The 17,078-nt window shown below is 40.6% G+C and overlaps 1 long non-coding RNA gene across 1 annotated transcript in view; it reads left to right on the top strand.

Annotated features, from left to right (window-relative positions):
- The first annotated feature begins 4,759 nt into the window (after window positions 1-4,759).
- Window positions 4,760-17,078, top strand: part of LOC122789158 — a 171,933-nt gene continuing 159,614 nt past the window's right edge. The window contains exon 1 of the long non-coding RNA XR_006362775.1: window positions 4,760-5,243. This is a non-coding gene — a long non-coding RNA (uncharacterized LOC122789158). The remainder of the gene's footprint in view (window positions 5,244-17,078) is intronic.

Here is a 17,078-nt window from a genome sequence, read left to right as displayed (position 1 = left end):
TTAGGTAAAAACCCTTACATCACCTGATGGATAGCCAAATGGATCACAGACAAGATCCAGTAAGTTAGAACTGGGGAGTCCACAACTCCCAAAAGGCCAGTCACAAGCGGAGTCCTTCAGGGATCTGTCTGGGACTACTTCTTTTTGGCATTTACTTCTCTGAAGTCAAGACCAATTTCAATGGCTAAATAAATTTGCAGACAATTGCAAATTAGGAACTGTCATTGAATTCCACACTAAAACAAATGTTCTCCAGGAAGGGCTGACACAAACAAACAACTAGTGTCAGAGACATGGACTAAAACTAAATGCCAAAAAATGCATAATAGTATCCTTTGGGAAGGCATTAACCCCTGGTAACTATAATATTGACAACACACCCGTAAGAGTTGACCCAGTAGTCAGGGATTTGGGGGCACACTATCTAACCTTTGACCATCATATATCTACAGTAGTGAGGAAATCATTCTGTGTTGTGCAACTTATAAAAAAAGGTATGGGATCTAGGTTCAAGGAAGTCATAGTTTCACTGTATTCAGCATTCATCAGATCTATCACTGAGTATGATGCCCCCTTTGGTATGTACCTAACTAGGCATATCCAACAATAGGAATGTCCACAGAAGTTCCTTACTAAAAGAATATAGGGCATAAGCAACATGTCCTATGCAGGCCTGCCTCAAGGCCCCTATCCCTTATTATGTCTCCTACAGACTGTTGAGGAGAGATATATGTCTGGCATACAAAGCATTGTCAAACCCCACTCTGATGGACCACCTGCATATCCCCAATATATATAGTTCAAGAATTACCCATTTTAAAGACTTAAACTTTGCTTTTGATATAAATAGGACCTACTGGAGAGACAGGTATGTATCCCAGAGACTATCCTGTCTCTGGAATAGACTCCCCATACATGTGAAGCAGAGTTCCTCCCTTAACCAATTCATGTGTAACTTGGACAATTGGATGGGGCACAGAATATTCATCCCTGGTTTGGCACTTATGTCTCTAATGAACAAAGGCAGATAGTAAATGGTTCATCTTCCAGACCCCCGCTTGTAAATGTTTCACCTCCCAAGCCCCTGCTTACACTTATCAAGAGTACCAGTAGTTGTGAGAGATTTGGGATCCATGGCCAGGCTTAAAAAGGCCCTTGTGCTTGTTAGCCTAGTACACACCTATGAACATGTAAGTGAAAGAGAGGTATCTCAAGAAACCTCCTTTCAAAAGAAATCCCAGTGCCTTTTTATCTTCTTCCTCCCCTCCTCATCCTGACCATTCTTCTCAAATAGCAGGCAATATCTCACGCTGCTTTCATCTTTGGAAACCGATAAGTTCAGATGCCTTGCTTCTAAAAATAATCCAGAATGGTTACAAACCACAATGGGTATCCCATCCATCTTAATCAAGGGATACCTCCACCCCGCCAAAAAAAATGTTTCCTCAAACCTTTTTAGACCCACTATCCCAGAGAATACTTGAACTAGTTCCTTCTTCTCAAAGAGGCAAAGATTTCTGAGAATGTGTCTGTTTCTCAAAAAGTATGGCACATGGAAACATATTTTGCACTTTTAAAAGATAAGCACCATTCTTATGGTCCCAAAATTCAGAATGTTCACTTTACAAACTACTTTTCCAAGTCTTTCTGGTCATTATAGACCACTGATTACCTTCCTCTGGACAAATTGTCTTCTTTTCTGCTTCACTTTTATCTAGCACAAGAAACTGTGTCCAGAAAAAGACAGTTCCTCAAAATTCCGGATTACATAGCTTCATCCATTTTAATGGTACCACTTGCCTGACTCCACATGACAAAAATGCAGTGGTACCTCAAATCACACTGGGTACAGCATCTTCCATGCCTTATCTTTACAAATCCCGCTGGTCATTTTCATCATGGAGAAACTCCTATGGTGGGTCAGTCAGGATTTACTAAATCCAGGTCTTCCATTCTCTCCCTTGCTTAGTCAATCACAGCAGAAGCTTCAGACTTTGCTTGGAGGAGGGGTCTCTCAAATCATCAAGGTTCAGGGCATGTAGGAGACTCATTTCAAAACAAGCATATTAATCTCAAGGAGATGATGGCTGTTATAAACATCACCACAATGGTGTGGTATATAAACAAGCAAAGGGAGAACAAAGTCATAGCCCTCCCTTCGCAGGCTAGCTATGATTGTCTGGGAGTTGGCAGCAACAGCATCACTCTGTAGACCACATACTTCCCAAAAGAGCAGAATGCAATAGCATACACTTTCAAATCCAGGATAGATCTTCACGAGTGAATGCCACACTCACAAGTCTTCCAGGACAGTATAGACATGTGTGGAACTCCCTAAGTAAACCAGTTTGCCTCCTATCTCAGCAGGTAAATCAACCAGTTCTGTTTCTGGACACCTTGTAAAAGGCTTGGAAAACAGATGCATTTTCTATCTCATGTACTTGAATGTTCCTAAATACCGTTTCCCCGTCATCTGATCTAAAGTCCTTCTAAAGATCAAGGCTGACTTGCTGCAATGCTTCTGGTAACACCTTTTTGACCCAAATAACATTGGTTCTCCCTTGTAATGTATTTGGCCAGGGGCAATTACTAAAATCTTCTTTAGAGAGCAGATTTACTCACACAGGGCAAGGAAACCCAAATATACCCCAACATTCAAAATCTTCATCTGACATTATGGATGATAGGTTTTTGATCTTGTTTAGGCACCTTTTTCTGAGCATGTGCTGCAGGTGTACGAGGATGCTAGAAAACCTGCAACTATAAAATCATATTTAGCCAAATGGAAAAGATTTTCTAGTTGGTGACATAAAAGAGAAGAAGCTTCAGCGCAAGTGGGGGTCCTCCAGTTCTTCAGTACCTGTGTGAATTTTCTCAGGTCAGGCCTAGTGTAAACATTAATTAAAGTACACCTTTCAGCTATTTCTGCTTGCAGGCATTTGGATCCCTCTTTCATCCTTATTTCAAATCAAACAGTTTTTGAAAGGGATTTTACATATTGGACTTTCTAGACTACAGATGGCACCTCCTCCTCATTATCTTAACTTTGTATTGGAGAAGTTAATTCTTGCTTTCCTCATGAACCTCCTGCCAGCGCTTCACAAACATTTCTTATATGAAAGTCTGCACTATGCCTTCCTCTGACTTCAGCAGTATCTGAATAACAGGGCCTTTTTTTTCTGTGCAGCCCTTTCTGGTTTTCCATAAAGACAGTGTGAGTCTTAGAACCATCCTTTTCTTTATGGCAAAGGTTGTTTCTGAATTAACTTTAAACCAGACTATTCATCTCCCTGTGTTTTTTCCTGAACTCAAAAACAGAGAAATAATCTGTTAAACTTTAGATGTCCACATACAGTTATGGTTTTATCTGGAGAGAAATAAAGATTTTTGGAAATTTAGCCAAGTTTTTGTATCCTTTAATTAAAAAAAAAAAAAAAGAATGACAGTATTGTTGCCTTTTCACAGTACTGTGGTGGAGGCACACCAGACTTAGTTGTAGACTGATCATCCTGACCAGTAGGTAGGTGTAGGTGTGTGTGTGTGTGTGTGTGTGTGTAAAACCATGAAGAGACTCAGAATGGAGCTTATCGAAAGTGACACTGGGGTCCTACTTTTGTTAAATATGGAACACTAGGGTTTGCTGGGGGAAGGCTTGCCTTTTGAATCTTGTGGCTTTCTTTGGAAAGGCAACAGCAGTACAATGATCATGAGCTGACTGCATATACAGCTTATCCTGATCTTGCTAAGGCATCCTGCACTGTCTCATTAAAAGAATACCCAACAAATTAAAAACATTAAATGTCTGTCCATATATAATTCAATAGTATGAACACTACTTAAGCAGCAGAATGCAACAATGCAGGGTGGGCCCATCAGTCTATACTGATGGGGCAGCTAATGGTATCCTACATGGCTCTGTACTGAGGCCACTTCATTTACCACTATTCTTCTCGGATCTGTAAGTATGGAATGGGACTGAATCACTTAGATTTCTGTGTGAGGGGTAAACTGCATTGCTTTCCATCTCTGAAGCACCTTATTTACTGAAGTCCTGACATTAGTTACCAAGAGAAGGAGAATGAATTAATTTCTGCATCCCTTATATATTTTTGTGACCGTTTTATTTATCCTAAGTATTTCTTCATTGGACTCTATAATCACCAGTAACTGTGACTTTTGTAGCAAACAAATTGGAGCTTCACATGAGCTGACAAGCTTGAGTAACAGTACTAGAGTATCTGAATACCTGAGAAAGGGGTAATCTACATTATAGCACCTTATATACTGAATGTATGAAGTATGTTGCCAGGGAGAGGGACTGTTACAACATTTCTATGATTATCCCATCTTTTTGTAATCTATTTAATTCATTTTGTGTGCATCTTTGTTGGATTTAATTGTCAGCAATAAATGTGATTGGTGTAGCACATTGGGGCTGCTACTTTTAGAAAGGTACATGTGAGTATTTTGCTAACAGCTGTAAAACACTTGGATATCTGTGCTAGGGATAATCTGCATTTTCCCAACTCTAAAGCACTTTATTTACTGAAAGTTATAATTTTTTTTTTCCCAGACAGAAGGGTATTTATAGAATTTCTATAGCTGTTATATATCTTTTTGTGAAACTCGTCCTGAATATTTCTTCCCTGAGCTTAATTTTCAGCAATAGCTGTGATTGTTGCAGTTCACTGGTACTACACAGGTGGTGGTACTTAAACAGGTAACTGAATGATTTGCTAATAACAATGAAGCATTTGGGGTCCTGTGAAATGAGGAGCCTGCATTTTTTCCAGCTCAAAAGTACCTTTTTATAAATGTCACAAAGTTTGTTATCAGGCAGAGTGCAGCTATAAAATTTTTGCAGTCATTAAATATTGTTGTGACTGTCTTTCATCCTGAGCTTTTCTTCACTGGATTTAATATTTTTCAGTATCTTTTGACTAGTGCAGCGTACTTTGATTTTGACAGGTGCTTGCACTTCTAAACAGATAAGCCTGGGTGTTTTGCTAAACCCAGTGAAACATTTACATACTTGTAAAAGGGATAGCCTGCATTTTCATCCAGCTTTGAAACTCCTTAATCACTAAAAGCCCTGGGGAGACGGCAACTATGAACCTTAAGCAACCATTACATCTTTTGACTCTTATTCAGCCCTGATATTTCTTCATTGGATTTAATGTTTTGTACTACATGTGACTGGTGCCTCTCACTGGAGCTTTACATGTCCTTGCATTTATAAACAGGTGAGTCTGAGCATATCTACCACAGGACAAAAAATGCATAGCATTTAGATTTTATTTATGTTTCTATGTAAAATCTTTAATACTGGTAAGATTTTAAATATTTTTAGTATAGTATGTAGAGTATGAAGATTTGTTAGATGGTCATGTAAATTTTAGTGGGGATTGTGATTATCTTGTCTTGGATCAGAAAGCTGAGCAAATAGATGATTTTAGATCTCATAAATATCCCAATGGTATCCACTTCCAGTGTTGATGTTACTAAAGTCTCAGAAAAAAAAGATGGCAGCCCAAACACACCGTTCATCCCTAGTTATTGAATGTTTTAATATAGCGCAGAGGTACTAGGGGAGTCACAGTTTTTGTTAACCCAGTTTTTGGAAAGTCAGCATATATGGAACAGCAAGCTGATATTCATTTGGCTTTAGTCACACTTGCCTCACTGCTCCATCCCCTGGTTGGTGAAACAATGTATTTATTGACTTTCTATTTCCTTTCAGCCATTGAAACGTATCAGGAATGACATCTTCCCTCCACTAGCTTCCAGACTATTCCGAGATGTACCAGCATAGACTAGCCTTAGACATCTTAACCAGACTTTGCTTTGCTGCACAGACCATGCTTTCTCAGTACCTGGTCCGGAACTGTGGGAATCTTTCCCTTCTTTGCTTAAAAAGTTCATTCCCCTTACCCCATTCTCCATTCACAAATAAAAGCCCATTTCACGACTCTAGGAAAATGCGTATCTCTGGTCATACAACGTAACCTTTTCATTCCCTTCTTCTGTTTACATGCCTTGCTTTGACTCTATTTTTGATTGTGGTTCTTCTAGTATGCCAAATCTGATTTCAACTCTGTATAAAATGCATATGATATTCACTTCGTATATAATATATATTTCATTTTGTCATTCACTCTGTATATAATGACACACAACTGGTGTGCTTTCCCTGGGCTGAGAATGAAAGGGGTGTAATGGGATCCGTGCTCTAAATCAGTTAACAAATTCAAAATATGTCTTGGAAATGTTATCTGAATTTGGTCTTATGCAGATAATAAACAATGTGAGCTGTACACACATTCCTGCTGGTTATACAGCTGTCCAGAACTGGGTACAGAACTGCAGCTGTAGGGCCATTTAAATATCATAGAAGCACTTGAAAATGAAGCCTTGGATTACAGGTTAAATCTAATTTTAATAAAACAGAGGAAACATTTGTCAAAGAAACTGAGAGAGTGTCATGACATTTTCAGAAGAATGTTAGTATATACACAGATTGTGTAGAAATAATGCTAAGCATGGAAGAAGACAATGGTGGTTGTATCATTTATAGGACAGCATAGTTTCTATCAGAAAGAAACTATTTAAGACATAATACCAAATTCCTACTAGAGAGCATTCATGTCAGTAATAAAGAATGCTCAAATCAGCTTGATGGGCTGTTACTGAAGGAGTTAATTATGGATCATAAGAAAAAAAGTGCCCGTGTGGCTTGTATGTCTTTGAAGAAAGCCTGGGCATTGAACTGAGGACTTTTTTTTAAGAAAAAGATTTGAAAATCTAGCATGTTAGTACCTTTTACCTAGACCTTCTTGGATCCCAGTGAGTTATATCCTCCATCTAATAAAGATGGTTCTCCTTTTTTTAGCTTATCTTTTTCTGAACATCTTAATTTTATTTATAGTAGTGTGGAGAGATGTTCGTCGTCTCCCATTGCTGCAGTCCTGACTAATGGGTACTCCGCTGCCCTCCATCGGCCCGAATACCAAAGGGCTAGATCTGGCGTCGGTCATGGCGCCCGAGACTGACGTGGTGTCAGTATAAATGCGCATGACCGACGCCATAACTTTAGTCTTTCTTGCCGCATTGTCCTGAGCAGAAGCAGAATTTGCAAGTGCCGTTCGGCGTTCTGGAATTGTCGGTTTTCGAGTTTCAGACCGGAGACCAAGTTGGGCTAAGTACCCCATTGGGGACATTTTATTTTTTGTCTTTTTCTTGTCTCAGTATTGTCGGATGTCAGAAAAAGTTAATAACTGTATTTCTTGTGGGAAACAGATTCCTCATAGGGATTACCATTCACTCTGCATTCCTTGTTTAGGGCCTGAGCACGACGTTGTTGGGTGTCGCTTTTGTGCTACTTTTAATAAGCGTACTGTTAAACGTCGGTTGGACTGTGCTAGGCTGGTGTTTGGTAACCGTTGTAATTACAACATGCCGTCGGATTCTCCGACGACTGGCTCTTCTAGGAAGCGCAAAGAAAAGTCTTTGCGGTCCAAGCAGGATGGGGCATCCGCTCCGGACGTCGGTCCTGTTGAACCACTGGCTGCTTCAGTGGCTCTTTCTGACGGTGTGCCTGAGTGTCAAGGGGAGCCTTTGTTACTACAGGGGGTGGCTTCTCCTTTGTTAGGCCAGGTTGAGGGTGCTCCTCTGTTGTCTGTGGCTCCCTCCCCTCGTAGGGTGGTTAAGCCTCCTCCTTCTCTAGGCAAAGGCCATTCTAAGTCCAAATCTGCCCCTGCGGGTGCTTTCCCCAGGGTCCAGCTCCTAGGAAGCACATGCTGAAGATGGCTGAAGATTTGATTTCTTTAATTAGGGGTTCCATGCCTCCCCCTCAGAAGAGGCCCAGGGTAGAGACAGAGTTGGAGGGTTTGGTTCAGTCTTCCATTGAGTCTGATTCCTCTGTGGAAAGCCTTCAGGATTTCCCTCCCTATTCTGATTCAGGGGCTGAGGATGCTTCTCCCTCTGCGTCCCCTCCAGAAGATTTTTCTTTCTCTGAAACTTTGCATTCCATGAGGGAACATTTCAAATGGGAGGGCCAGGATTATTCTGATTCTCGTAAAAGGCTGAGAGAATTTTTGTTTTTGCCTCAGCACAGGCCCTTGGCTATTCCTCCTGTACTGGATGTTGTTCAGGATGTGTTTTCTGAGGCTGCCCTTAACCCGGATTCTCTGCCTCCTGCCCCTGTTAAACCAGATAGATACTACAGGGTTCCGGAAGCTCACAAGTACTTGTTTAAGAGCCCTAGGGCTGATCCTGAAACTATTTCTCAAGGCCCCAAAGGGGTTAAGGCCTCTGTGGTTAAGAATCCAGTTCCTCTGGACAAAGATGCTAGGGCCCTGGATAGGTGGGGTAAAAAACTGTATACCTCTTCTAATTTGGCTATGAGGGCTTTGAATTGTCAGTTTCATATGCTCAAGTATCAGAATTTTTTGTTAAGTCAATTGAAATGTAAAGTGGATGCTTTAGCTGAAGGTATTGACTGTAAGGAGCTTCAGGATTTAGTGCATGCTTCAGACCAGGTTGGGAAGCATTCTCTGCAGTGTGGTTTTGATGCTTTACAAGCTTCTTCCAGGGTGGCTGCTACTAGTTCTGTTGTTCGCAGACATGCCTGGCTTAAAGATCAGTCCTTGTCGGAGCATGTTAAAGCTCGTATTATGGATGCTCCTTTGCAGTCTGATGTTCTTTTGGCCCTCCTGTGGAATTAGTTTTGAAAAAAATGGAGGAAAAAGCTAAATCTATGCAGACAGTGAAGGAATTTTTACAGGTTCAGCCTCCTAAATTCAATAGGAATTGGCCTGCTAAGGGATGGTCTTTTCCCTCTTGGATTTTCATTCTAGAGGCAAGTCGAGGCATAGTAGAGGTAGGGCTTCCTTTCAGGGCCCTGTTACTTCTAGGTCTTTGAGTTCCTCTACCCCTTCTGCTGGGAGGGCAGGGTCAGTCCTTTCGAAGCAGACCCAATGACCTGTGTCTTCGGCTGCCGGACTCTGCTTTGCTGGCAGCTCCTCTGGGCAGAAAACTGGGACTTTTCAACGGAAATTGGCATTTGGTTACCCAGGACAAATGGGTGTTGGACATTGTAACTCGAGGCTACAAATTTTATTTTCACACTTTCCCGCCTTTCAACGGTATGCGGATGTGCCTCATCAGCAAAAATTGGAAGCACAGGCACAGATTTCTTCTCTGCTCCAGTTGGGAGCAATACAGGAAGTTCCTTTGGCGGAAAGGGGCACAGGGTTTTATTCCAGTCTTTTCTTAGTGCCAAAGAAAGGAAATACTTGGAGGCCCATTCTGGATTTATCCATTCTAAACACCTTTCTAGAAATTCGAAATTCAAGATGTTAACACTGCAACAGCTGTTGCCTATGCTGGGCAGGGATCACTGGATGGTGACTTTGGATCTCAAGGAGGCCTATCTTCACATTCCTATCAGGCCCAGTTGCAGGAAATTCCTGAGGTTTCGGACTGGGAATTTGCATTATCAGTTCTCTGCATTGCCCTTTGGCTTATCTACTGCGCCCAGGGTATTCACGAAAGTCCTGGCTCCAGTAATAGCTTTTCTCAGACTACGGGGAATTCAGATTTATCCCTATCTGGACGATTGTTTGATACTGGCTCAAGACAAGCACAACCTACTTCGACATCTGCAGTGTGTGATGACAGTTTTCAGATGCCTGGGGTATTCTGTGAACGAAATAAAGTCCAGTCTAGTACCCTCACGAGATGTGTTTTCTGGGTGTGAGTCTGAATACAGCGACTCAGATGGCATTTCTTACCCCGGACAAACAAAGAAATCTTCACCAGTACTTCCTACAGCTATCAGTCCTGTCCAGGCTGACTGCAAGGACAGTCCTTCAAGCCTTGGGGTTCATGGCATCTTGCATTCTAGTACTTCCCAATGCCAAACTGCATATGCGGAAGCTACAATGGTATCTCAAAAGCGTTTGGACTCAACACAGCCACGATTTGGACACTGTCATTCGGATTCTTCCTTGCATCCAGAAGGAATTTGTGTGGTGGGCTCAGGAATGTCACCTAAACAAGGGACTCTCTGTGACCCAACCAGAGGCAAGTCAGATATTAACGACAGGCATACCGAGTCAGCCTGGGGTGCTCATTTCAAAGGAAAATGGATTCAAGACCTTTGGCCCCGGAGTTGCTTCACTTGCATATCAATATGAAGGAGATGCTGGCAGTTCAATTTGCCTTAAAAGCATTCAAGGATCTGCTTCCCGGGACTGGTGTTGGTTCGAACAGACAACACAACTGTCATGTGGTACATCAACAAGCAGGGGGGAACTCATTCTTACCCTCTTTGCAGACAAGCAATGCTGTTATGGGAAACTGCTTTGATCTGCACATCACTCTTCGAGCACAGTTTCTGCCAGGGAACAAAATTCGTTAGCAGATGTTCTGAGCAGACAAATGGTGGATCCTCACGAATGGAAGTTGGATCCTCAGGTGTTTAGTCAGTTGACCATGGCTTGGGAACTCGACATAGATCTGTTCGCTTCTCCTCTGAATTTCCAACTACCTCTGTTTTGCACAAGGCTGTTTCATCCGAAAGCCTGGAAAATAGATGCACTATCCTTCAGTTGGAGCAACCTTCACGTGTATGCCTTTCCTCCTCTGCCTCTTCTTCCAAAAGTCCTGTTGAAAGTCAGGAGGGACAAACCGTGCATGATCCTTATAGCACCGGATTGGCCTCGTCAGCATTGGTACCCTCTGTTGAGGAGTTTAATTCAGGAGGCCCCTTGGCCATTACCATGGATTCCTCACTTATTGTCTCAAGAAAACAATCATTTTCTCAATGTCAGGGTGCGATCCCTGCACCTGACAGCCTGGCACATTCAGTTTTAGAGAATGAGGGCCTTCAGCTCCCTCAACAAGTTTTGGATGTTCTTTTGGAAGCCAGGCGTCCTAGTACTCGAAAAGTTTATGCTGATAAATGGAAGAGATTTTTCTTTGGAGTTCAGCTAAAGGCTTTGAGGTCACATTGCCTGATTTGAGTTGTACATTGCAATATTTGACTATGTTATTGGACAAGGGTTTGTCTTTCTCTTCTATTAAAGTGCATGCTGCAGCTATTTCTGCTCACTATGCTGGTGACCCTCCTTTATTTTCACATCCATTGCTTAAACAATTTCTTAGAGGGGCAAAGAATATAAGACCCCCACGGAGGGCTCCTATTCCTGCTTGGGATCTTAATTTTGTTTTGGAGAAGCTGACTCTGCCTCCTTTTGAACCTGCAGCTACGACTGACTTGAAGTTGTTGTCTTGGAAGACTGCTTTTTTGTTGGCTGTTACTTCTGCTAGAAGGGTATCTGAATTACAGGCTCTCATGGCAGTGGAACCTTTTCTGATTTTTCACAGGGACAGAGTTTCCTTATGTACTAATCCTACTTTTCTGCCTAAAGTGGTTTCTAATGTGGCATTGAACCAGTCTATACATTTGCCTACTTTTTATGCTGACCCCCAAACTGAAGGGGAAAAAGTTTTGCATTCTTTGGATGTACATAGGCAGTTACGATATTATTTGTTCAGAACCAAAGAGTTCAGAAGTTCTCATCAGTTGTTTGTTTCATTGCTGTGACTTCCCGTGGAAAGGCTGTCTCAAACAAACTATTTCCAAGTGGATTGGCCATTGTATTGCTTTTGTTATTCTCATCATGGTAAAGAGGTTCCAGTTGGGATCAGGCCTCATTCTACTAGGGCTACGGCCACATCTACTGCTTTTTTAAGAGGGGTAGCTACTAAAGACATTCTAGAGGCAGCTACCTGGAGTTCTGTACATACCTTTACGAAGCATTATCATTTGCCTCTTTATTCTACGTCTAGGGCTGGGTTTGCCACTGCAGTCTTACAGGGCATGTCTGCAGCTCCTCAGGCTATTTAGTTGTCCGACCTCCCTTTTTGTTTTTTCCGTGGCTCTGGGATTCTACCCATTAGTCAGGACTGCAGCAATGGGAGACGACAAACATAGTACAGTTTTGTACCTACCATAAATGTAGATGTTCGAGGATCTCCATTGCTGCAGTCCAATTTTCCCTCCCTCCTTCCCCCTTTTTCTTTTAGATTGGGGTTTTTGGGTGGTGTTTTATTTTTGCATTCTGACATCTGAGGCAAGAAAGACTAAAGTTATGGCGTCGGTCATGCGCATTTATACTGACACCACGTCAGTCTCGGGCGCCATGACCGACGCCAGATCTAGCCCTTTGGTATTCGGGCCGATGGAGGGCAGCGGAGTACCCATTAGTCAGGACTGCAGCAATGGAGATCCTCGAACATCTACATTTATGGTAGGTACAAAACTGTACTTTCTCTCTAGTTGGAAGTTATTTTGAGTTATTCTAGTCCCAAAAAGGGAAGGGAGAGAGAGACTATCAGGGGCCTTGGTGCTTAATCCCAGCTACCCCTTTTATGTAAAGTTTTTGAGAGAATTGTGTACAACCTGTTTAGCCAGCTCCCTATTGAACTCAGATTGCTGTGTCCTGTTAAAGTAAAAATGCGGACCAAGATCAAATACCAAACACTGCTCTTTGCCTTTAAACTCTATTGTGGGGGGGCATATGCCCCCCCATCCTGTGAACTTATAAATATATAAAATCAACTCTGAAATCGGCATTGAAATCTCAAGCCATGGACTGTCAAATCCTGTAACACCAAAAAATTACCTTTAAACATAGTATTTTTTTTTTTTTTTTTTTTTTTTTTTTTTGCAGGGAGGCCTCCCTGTAATAAAAAAAATGTTTTAGTACCAAAAATGTCACACAATAATAATGCATATACCATATAATAGTAACATGTATGTAAAATAAAGCATTATGCACCAGCAATAACTTCTAAAACACATCTGTGAATTATTCCAAGTTTTGTAAAATATGTAAAATCTTGTAGAGTTTTAAAAACAAGTATATGAATATAAAAACTGTCTTTGATTACTGAGTAAGCTTAAGGCTATGGAATTATAAGCTTACTCAGTAGTCCTACAAAGATTTTTAGTTTTTTAGGGGTTAAAAAGGTAGATTTTTATGACTTGAGTTTTTGGAAACTTGATCATATGCTCTCTCCAATATTTTTTTTTTGACTTTCTGAAAAGTGTTTTGTGTGTGTGTGTGTGTGTGTGTGTGTACTTCAAATTAATGAAAACCTTACTTATCTGAAGACATAATTGCCGAGATGCCTAAAACCTGATTTTTAACAAATGACCACATTGCCAAAACTTTTCTCAGCATAAGTATCCAGTCAACCAACATCAGGAAATTTGCCCTTTCCCCACTATAGCAAACTCTGAGTTGGTATAGTTAGTTGTAGGGGTGGGGGGGTTGGAGATAGTGTGATGTGTTTTTTTTGAAATGTTGGTTGACTGGATACTTACCCTGAGAGGTTTCGGGGAATATGGTTGTTCATTAAAATCCTGTTTTGGACATCTTGGCTGTGTGATTTTGTTATTGGGTAAGTGGGTTTTCGTTAATTTGAAGTTGATCAATATATCATATATATATGTGTGTGTGTGTGTGTGTGTGTGTGTATGTATGTATATGTGTATATATATAGATATAGATATAGATATAGATATGTATATGAATGTGACATTTCCGCAGGATGTGTATAAATGTATGTCTGTATAAGACTGATATCATGAAAGTACTGTCACTCTCTTTTAAGTGCCTTCTACGGATCTGGCCTGTGTTAAGTCACAATGCAAATCTGACAAACTCTGCTAATGCTCTCTTTTCAGAGCCTGACTGACTCCATCCACAATGATCAAATTGTACACAATGTTGATAAATTACTTGTACCATTGTGTTTAATATTTATTTCTATGCATTGAAACTGTATATACACTGTATATTGTGCTTTTCTTCTATGTACTGTTAATGTTATGTGAAGCTTTTCTCCCCGGGCCTTTACAGAAAATGGGCTCACCTAGGCCCTGTAGACTTTCCCAGTTAACAAACGCAATCAATAAATAAATAATAAATATATGTTGTTTGACTATGTCCAGAGGGATGCGTAAATCATATTTTATAGAACTGCAGATTTTCAGCTGTATTTGGTCAACTTTAGTTAGTAAATTAAAAAGTTTTAGTTAGCAGAGGAGTAGTTGGACTGTTTTGAAGCCCAGGACAAGACACTCTGCTCCCCCCTCCCATCTGAAAAGCAAAAAAACATTTTTTTTTGAGCTGGGGAAAAACACCTTGACAATAACCGTCATGTGATGCATAACCAAATACATTGCTGTAGCAATTTAAAGAAACCACACAGTTAACAGAGCACACAAAGTACTCTGACTGTTCCAGCCACAGGGCAAGCAATACTCGCTAAAACAATTTTTGAATGCAACCATCCATCTAAATGTAAACACTTCATGTCACACAAACATTTCTCCAAGTATGTAGTACCTTTCTTTACCTGGTCCCTCCCATGTGTCTCATACACCCTATTAACTTACTTGGCCTAAACTGTGATTCAGCTTGCCACACCTTTAGTGCTCTAAACCCACTGACTGCACATAATCTAATCTCCTCTTTATTTCATCCTGCTGGTCTCTGTTAACTCCCCTAATCTAGCAACTACACCAGCCCTTCTACTTCTCCTAATTTAACTTTCTTCTCCCTTTTCTGTTTAAGTTATGTAATTGTGCACGTATCTGGTTTGTAAGAATTTGTGTATATAGTTTGTCAGAGGGTCTATGCTTACTGAAGTGTTAACCATTACCATTGTTATAGGAGGTGCATATTGTGCAACAAAAGCTGCTAAATAGGGAATGCAAAGGCTGGATGTTTTTATGTCTGTGTCTGGAGCTAGGATTTCCGTTTTATGTGAATAAAATAAAAATCCCATGTTCAGCTGTTACTACTTTCTTCCACTGTCTCTTCTCGCATCCAAATAAAACGTAAGATAAAAATAAACACACTTTATCCAGCTACTGGTTTGTAAAATCAACTTACCAGTTCAGAATTTTGAACAATCCACATCTATTTTCAGATACAGTCCAATGCCAGCAGCATCATAGGTTATAGCTTGTCGAGTGTGCTACATACAAACAATAGCAGTACATGTCATAAGTAAGCAGTGAGGACAGGCATTCTGAGGTGTGCATTACTGATATTAATGTAAAGTGCCCTAGGGATGCTGTTGTCATAGTCATTGTGACCCCAAAGGCAACTTTTGTAGACAAGTACACAATGAACTACGGAGAGAATGTGCTGCCAATATGAAATTTCCCATACCACTGTACTTCCTTTGTAAAACATTAAGCTGGAACCATCATGGAAAACCTAAGCTAATTCAACTTGTACAGTGTAGCCTGCTAACTGGTTATTTGACCTTCACCAGTAAAGCATCCAAAACTAAATGACAAGAAAAAATAACTTTGCTGTAAGAATATTAAATTCAGGTTCAAGAGTTCACATTTTCAGCCAGGCAAAAGTACGCAAAGTATTTTAACACACAAATGAACCATTTGTGAAGCTAGGATCTAAACTGGACTGGACACTTGGATGCAGTTTCTCTGATGTACACAATATTAATGAGAAGTTTGCATGCATGGAGTTAGGTACTTCCTTCAATGTGAAGAATATTTGTGGTATTTGTATTCTGAATTCACCATATCCCCTCCATGTGATCCTTAATGGTATGTACCACTGACAGATGTGTACCACATCAAATAAGTAGCTGTGCCCAGAGGGCTACTCTCCACTCGAGTGGTGTCTAAAATGTACACATCTGTCTTGCTTACTAAATGCTGCTCTAACCTGTGGTAGCAGTAGCACCTTAAATGGAGTCTGCAGATAAGCTCCAATAAAACTAGGTGCCCATTTCAGTAAACACTACCAAATTATATCAAGCAGTTAGATTACAAAGTAAATGCAGCATAAAAGACAGGATAACAGCAAAACCTCGTGTTTCTGAAAGAAATGTATAACTCTGTACATCTGAAAGCATGGTAGTACTGTCTCCTCTCTTATGCTGGTTTTAATTCAATCTAATCAATTCTGCACTCCTAGATCTTATTCCATACTGCCTCGTTTTATACAGAAGAACCACTTAACAGTGTATTACCGTTGTCTGTGTATCCCTGACTCTAGCCATGCCTAGATCATCATTCACTTTATGATCCAGTCTGCTGTGCAATACTTAGGAAGGTCTGTTGTTTATATGAGAAGTGAGAAAAGTAAATGTTCACTACTGGCTTGGAACTTTGAACAAAATCCTGTTTATACAATGTCATTAGGCAAAAGGCAAGAATTGCAAACATAAAGGCTAAACTAAAACTATAAACACATTTTGATTAGGCTTTTGAAAAGTAGATTATAAAGTACACTAGTAGCTCTGCAGATTTATTTTTAAGTAAAGTTCTATGGTATTTTGGCAAAACAATGACTTTTTTTTCCTCATGGAAATGTCTTACCATTGCAAAAATTTCAGAATGTGCTGTGAAATGTTATGTTGTTTATTTTATTTTTCTGCACTGAAAATAGCACTGTGCTGTGCATTGCTTCAAGCAATATTTTAGATTTTGGCTTGCAGCAACCAAGCAGTAATTCCACAAATCAGATGATTTATGAGAATAATCCAGTGGTGGAGTAGATCTCCAATTTTTTAAACCTGACTACATAACCAAAATCCAAAAGTATGGATACACTTGTATAAGTAAAACTATGGATATCTTATAGGTTCATAGGTAGATACTAGGCTATCTGCCCTAGGGTATTTATAAGCCCAGCCAGAGTATATTTGGCTTCCGCCTCCCTATTAGATTAGCCTACTGTGCCTCTGTAAAGTAGGTCACAGAAGGTACCCTTTTAAGATTAGTTTACTGTGCCTCTGTCTAGCAGGGACACAGGAGAGATCCCAGGGGTGAATTTGCGATTTCCCATCCATGCGTCCAAATTTCGCTTGAAGAGGGTCAGCGAGGGGCTATGTCTAACATGAAGTGGCATTCTATTCCAGAGTGAGGGGAGCCTCTGGGAAATGAATCTGTCCCTCCAGCATGTCCTATTTACTTTTGTGCTGAGGTTTAGGTCCCTGGAGCGTGTAGCTCTAAGGGACTTGGA

This window comes from Protopterus annectens, chromosome 14.part0 (assembly GCF_019279795.1).
Source record: "Protopterus annectens isolate FY-2018-M chromosome 14.part0, PAN1.0, whole genome shotgun sequence".
NCBI lineage: Eukaryota > Metazoa > Chordata > Ceratodontiformes > Protopteridae > Protopterus > Protopterus annectens.
This window is presented reverse-complemented; position numbering and strand designations above follow the sequence as displayed.